Source organism: Chrysochloris asiatica, unplaced genomic scaffold (genome assembly GCF_000296735.1).
Source record: "Chrysochloris asiatica unplaced genomic scaffold, ChrAsi1.0 scaffold00155, whole genome shotgun sequence".
Classification (NCBI taxonomy): domain Eukaryota; kingdom Metazoa; phylum Chordata; class Mammalia; order Afrosoricida; family Chrysochloridae; genus Chrysochloris; species Chrysochloris asiatica.
Genome location: NW_006408673.1, coordinates 4,302,269 through 4,308,929, shown reverse-complemented (window position 1 = coordinate 4,308,929; position 6,661 = coordinate 4,302,269). Strand labels below are relative to the sequence as shown.

Sequence of the window (6,661 nt, the reverse complement as noted above, 5' to 3'; positions counted from 1 at the left end):
GTTGTTTGCTGTTGTTGGTTCTCAGTCAGAAGGACTGTCTCTAGTACTTTCTATAAAGTTGCTTGTTTTTTTACCAAGTATGTTTATTTCTGTTTACCTAGAAATGTTCTGATTTCACAGTCATATTTGAGGGACAGCTTTGCTGGGTATATGATTCTTGGTTGGTAGTTTTTGTGTTTGGAGTTTTATCTATGTATCCCCATTTCCTTCCTGCCTGCATGGTTTCTGTTGAGAAATCAGAGCTTAATCTTACTGCTTTTCCTTTGTATGGAATATCTCATTTTTCCCTAGTTACTTTCAGGATTCTTCCCTTGTCTTTATTTTGGAGAGTTTTGTTATGATATGTCTTGGTGATTTCTTTTTTTTGGGGTGGGTGGGGGTGGTCTGTCCTGCCTGGGTTTTTTTCAGCTTCTTGAAAACGTATCTTCTTATCTTTCATGATGTTAGAGAAATTTTCTTCTAGCAGCTCTTCAACTATCTTTTCTGTGGTTTTCATTATCTCTTCCTGTTCTGGAATTCCAATTACCCATAGGTTATTCCTTTTCATGTTGTCCCACATGAATACTGGGCTTTCTTTGGAGGTTTTTTTTTTTTGTTTTTTTTTGTTTTTTTCTAGCTTACCAGTATTGAGATATTTATCTTCTAGTTCAATAATTCCAGATTGCATTGATTTTATTCTACTCCTTTGCCATTTTTTATATCTTAGTAATAATTTTCTAGATTTCTGTTTGCTGGTTTTTAATTTTTCTTAATTCTTTGTCTATTTTGCTTGATTGTTCCTTTAGTGCTTTTCTGAATTATTCCTTGTTTGTTTGTTTTTTCATCTTTCTGTCAATGGTTTGGAGGTCCCTAAATATAATTTTCCTGAACTCTTTTTCAGGCAATTCCAGTATCTCTTTTTCTTCAAAAACACTTTCTAGCTCTGCCTCTTGGTCATTTATTTGAGCTACTCTGCCTTGTTTCTTCATGTGAATAGACATTATTGCTTTTGAGGCATTGTCCATTTGTATTTGTATTATGTTGATAAATACATTTTGGTGTACTCTGAGGCAGTCATCAATTGCCTTCTGGTGAGTGTGATCAAGAAAAGATCTTTTGCTACAGTCTCTATTTGCTGTTCATGCAGTTCAGTTCAGAATGGACTTAGCTGATGTAGGTTGTTGTTTTTGATCCAGCGGATGGCTGGTAATGTCTCTAGCCCAACTGGTGAGGTTTTGGTTGGACTATATGATTACAAGTTGGGCTGCCGACCTCAAGGTCAGCAGTTCGAAACTACCAGGGCTTCCACCAGAGAAAGATGAGTTGTTCGGCTCCCGTAAAGATTTACAGCCTCAGAAACCCTGTGCAGGGTCACTATGAGTTGGAATCGACTCCACAGTACTTAGCAACAACAACAAATATGGGTGCAGTTCCTGTCTTCTGTCTGGTGAGGCAAGAAGAGTAAACACTCCCACAAGAAAGAAAGAAACTAAACAAAAACAAAGCAGCAAACAGCAGTGAGAAGGTAAAAAAGAAATAAAAAAGACTGCTTTTTTTCTCCACCATTAAATGGAATGCCTTTACAGCTACCCAAGAAAGTTCAAGATATTCCACTTTACCTCCCTGACGAGCACATGCAACCAGTCATCTTCCTCCCTTTCTATATCCCACACATCCATTCAGTCAATTCTCCTAGTGTGAACTAGCCAGGGCTTGCCAGGGCCAATTTGCAGATTTGGGGCAGGGCCTGCCCAAGAAAGTTGTTGCAGTTGGTTTCTCCCACTTTAATTTTGTTCACAACCTCAGTGTCCCTACTTAGCTGCCAGCCTACAAAGTGGTCACTTCCCTTTGAGTGTACACTGGTAGCAGAAATCCTGTGGTCACCAGGATCCTGCAAGGAATCAGAGAGAAAAGAGAGGGAAAAAAAGCTTCTTTGTTTCTATGCGTCACAGGCAGGATTCTGCAATATGAATTTGTTTTCTTATCTCAATCCACTCACACAAGCACAAGATGCTTGCAGCCTGCCTTGTCAATTGTCCCAAATCAGTATTTACCTCCTTTCTTGCTGCATCTGTCAACTCTTTCTGCCAGTAAGCACTTGATCTACTTATTTATTCAAACTTTATTTTGGATATGTTTAAGAAAATCTTAGCTTTTTCTGAAGCTAAGATTTCCATGACCATCCTCTGAATCTGGTTTACTGTATCCTTGCTGCAGAAGGTCCATACAACCCTTCTGATTAGTGTGTCATCTTGCCTTGCCTCGTTGTGTTTTTCTTGATTTTTCTACATGTTTTCCTTGTGGTTTTTGAGGATCCTATATGTAAATCTTTTGAATTACTTATCTAATAGATTGATTACCATTTATTCTTCATAAGGTTTATTGGTCCTTTATTTTGGCCACTTACTTGAAACATCTTGTCCTGTTGATTTATATGATTTGATATTTTGTGTTGTCTTTGAGATTTATTATTATATTTATTTATTGTTTGTATGCTTACTTGCTTTATTCTGATTTTTTTTTTTCATTTGTTTTGGTTTATCCATGTTGGTTTTACACGTATACTGTATTATTCTTTGACCTGCGAACACTGGAGTGTTCACCATCTATCTTTGGGTGGCCAAGGCAGCAGTTGAGAGTGTGAATGGAGATCTCTGTTCATTGATCTTACATGATAGCTGGGTATAGACTGGGCAGAGACTGCTGCTTATAAATTTACCTGAATGTGGATCATAGTGTGGATAGGTATGGTAAGCAGGCAACATGTTGCTCATGTGGGATATTCTGGGGATATCAAAATGGTAATCTTTATAATTTTCTAGAAGTACACAGAAGGATCATAGGAGTTTATTATGAAGGAGTTTTAAGAAAATTGAAAACTGCATTAGTGGTAAAAATTATATGGAAATTGCACTACAGAATTTTTTTTTTTTTTTTACATCATAATGCACCTGCTCACTTTTTCCAGGGTAGCAAGGACTACTCTATGAGAATTTCAGTGGAAAACCTTACTCCATCCTCTGCACAGCCTTGATCTTGCCACTTTGGCTTCTTTTTGTTCCCTACACTTAAAGAACATTGTAAAAGGAACATGATTTGAGTTCCTCCAGGATGCCAGACTGCCACTTTGACCTGGTAAAAATGGAAGAGCATGAAATTCTATGAGGGAAGGATTAGAGAGATAGAATCAGCCTTCAGAAGTGTATAAAACTAAATTGTGGTTATGTTGAGAAACAATAGTACCATGTTTTGATGTTTTGGTTTAATAAAGTTTTTATAACAATATTTTTACTTTCCCTATTATCTGGATTCCTGCTGTGGCACTGTGGGTTAATGCGCCAGACTGCAAAGCCATTTGAACTGTAAGGTCGGTGATTCAAACTCACCAGCTGCTCCTCGGGAACCCTATATAGGGTAGTTATGGGTTGGAATCGACTCAACAGCACTTAACAACAACAACAAAATTATCTGTATTCTTTGAGGTTCTGAGAATGTAGTTTGTCTATTTTAACTCTTGAATTGCTTATTTTATCATGTATTTAGTGACTTTTCTGATTATTTTTTTCTTGATTTTTTTTTTTTTTTTTGGTGTGTGTGTGAGAGAGATAGAGATAGAGATAGAGATGAGAGAGAGAGAGAGAGAGAGAGATTGCTTATAACAGGTAATTTAGGGCACAACAAACCTGAGGCCACTTTATTATACATATATATGTATATATCTTTTTTTTTTAATGGCCATGGTGGGGAATTGTACTTAGTGTGAAACCAAGTAGAAAATGTATGTGAGGGAGATATTATAATTAGAAATTCCTATAGAATTGTTTTGTCTCTCTACCCAGACCCAAGGCAGTGTGTAATCCCAGTCTCTCTCTTTTCTGATCAATTTTTAAATCCCAGTTTTCAGTCTAAATTTATTTCCCTTATAGGACCCATGTTTTGTGAGGACTGTTCTCAGATATTTTCTTTCATATTCTGGGTTCCAATTTTTGTTTTTTTTTAATTGTAGGGCATGTAGGTCATTAAACCCAGGCTCTTGGCTATCAATAATTGGCATTTAACTACCAAGACAAAGGAAACTTTACCTCCTTCATGAAGGTCAGTGTCATGTGTCAACCTGGTTGGTCCATGATTCTCAGTAGTTTGTCAATTATGTAATGATATTATTTGGTAGTTATGTGTTGATGTGATCATACTTCATATGATCTGATGGATCAGTCAATGAATTTTAAAGGAAGATCAATTGTGTGTGTCATTTGTTTCAAATATATATATGGACATTCTAGCAAAGTTTACTTGCTCTAGATGGAACACAAATGGAAATATTTCAAAAAACTGATGTGGCACTGGAGGCACTCATTTATCTATGCCAAGAAATTTGGAAGACAGCTACTTGGCCAACTGACTAGAAGAGTGTCCATTCCAAAGAGAGGTGACCCGATGGAATGCAAAAATCATCAGATAATTTCATTAATATCACATAAAAGTAATTTTTTTCTAAATATCATACAAAAATGGCTAGCAACCATGCATTAACAGAGAACTTGCAGAGCTTCAAGCCAGTTTCAAAAGAGGTTGTGGAGGCCTCCGTTGCCTTTCTTAGTTCTCGGGATCCCATGAACGCTGGAGCTCAGTGCCCAGCCCAGCCACTGTGTTCTCAGCAGCCTGTGGCTGGCCTCTCCCGCACTGCGGTCCTGGGTCCCTGACTCAGCTTGCGCTTTCTTCCTCATTAGGTCCTGAATCCTTAGCGAGGTCTCCATTCAGTCAAGCTCCAAGCTCCTTGTGGGGAAGAAGAACGTGCTGCTGTTGGGTGAAGAAGAAGCTGGAAAAACAAGCTTAATAAGAAAAATTCAGGGAATAGATGAGTATAAGAAATGAAGAGGATTGGAATATTTGTACTTAATTGTCCATGATGAAGACAGGGACGATCAAACAAGATGTAATATATGGATCTTAGATGGAGAGCTGTATCATAAAGATCTCCTTAAGTTCTCCCTGAAAGCCATTTCTCTGAAAGACACTTTAGTGATGCTGGTTGTTGATATGTCAAAGTTTTGGACTTTGGCAAGTGTTGTTAGAAAGCATATTGACAAACTGAAAATTCCTGAAGAAATGAAAGAAATGGAACAAAAGCTGATAGGAGACTTCCAAGAATATGTGGAGCCAGGAGAAGATTCCCCAGCCTTTCCTCGGAGAAGAAACACTGTGTCACAATACGACAAAGACGACAGCATGGTTGTACCTCTGGGAGCAGATACACTTACGCATAACTTGGACATTCCTGTACTAGTTGTTTGCACAAAGTTTGATGCTATTAGTATATTGGAAAAAGAGCATGACTACAGAGATGAACATTTGATTTTATCCAGTCACATATCCACAAGTTTTATTTACAGTATGGTGCAGCATTTATTTACATTTCATTAAAAAAAAAAATATATATATATATATAGGTTTAGTGTATAAATACATCATTCAGAAAATATATGTATTTCCCTGTAAGATTCCTGCTGTTGTTGTGGGAAAAGATGCAATATTTATTTCAGCAGGATGGGATAATGATTGCAAAATAGGAGTATTACATGAAAATTTCAAACATTTAAAGCAGAAGATAATTTTGAAGACATCATAACTCAACCACTTGTCATAAAGTTTGTGCATGAAAAGGAGATTGTGGCAGAAGATGACCAAGTGTTTCTTATGAAGCTACAGTTCCTTTTAGCTAAACAACCACCAACTTCAATTGGAAGGCCTTTGGATGCCTTGCTGAGAGTACCTGGAGTTTCTCTTCAAACACCAAACAGATCCATGTCATCCAATATTGCCAGAGTGTCACCCATCCCTGCTAGGTAAAAAAAAAAAAATAAATAAATAAATAAAAAATCCAAACATGAAAGCTGGTGCCACAAGTGAAGGTGTCCTGGCAAATTTCTTCAGTAGTTTGCTGAGTAAGTAGGTAGACTGGCATGCCAGAAGGCCCTGATGGTAGTAGTCCTAGAGGTGGGGCTGCAGGTAGAAGCAGTGTTTTACCACCATCCTCCAAAAAATCAGGCCAGAAAACTGTCCTATCAGATGTTCATGCAGAACTAGACAAAAGTGCATGGAAACCAGTTACTGTTTCTCCTAAAACACCTACATCCCCTATGGAAGGAGATGCGTCTTGAAGATACCAAATAAAGCCATTTTATGGGATAATTTAAACTTGCCTCTGCCTATTCCTTCAAAAGTAGAAGTAGGGAGCCTGGAGTGCTTTTGCAGATGGACTAAATTCATGTCTGTTTTTTGTTTGCACACTAAGATAAATAAATGCAAATAAAATGTACCACCACACATGCAATATGCTGAGAAAACTATGAGATAGCATTTGATATACTAGTCATCTCAATCCATGACCCTAGAAGTTCTCATGAAAATATAACAGAAATACTGGCCAAGTTTTGTTTCCTTAACTGAGAATAAAAAAAAGCACACTGCATAAATGTGTAAAAGAAAAATGCAGAGGTTATTAAAGTGGATTTGGATTTCTGTATACACACACACATATATATATGTTGTTTTTGTTAGGTGCCATTGAGTCGGTACCGACTCATAGTGACCTTATGCACAGCAGAATGAAACACTGGCCGATCCTGGGCCAACCTCACTACTGTTGCCACTGCCAGATCCTGGGCCAACCTCACTACTT

General features: G+C 37.6%; 1 pseudogene; it reads left to right on the top strand.

Annotated features, from left to right (window-relative positions):
• Positions 1-4,716: 4,716 nt before the first annotated feature.
• LOC102831789 lies at positions 4,717-6,140 on the top strand (annotated as a pseudogene).
• Positions 6,141-6,661: the final 521 nt, after the last annotated feature.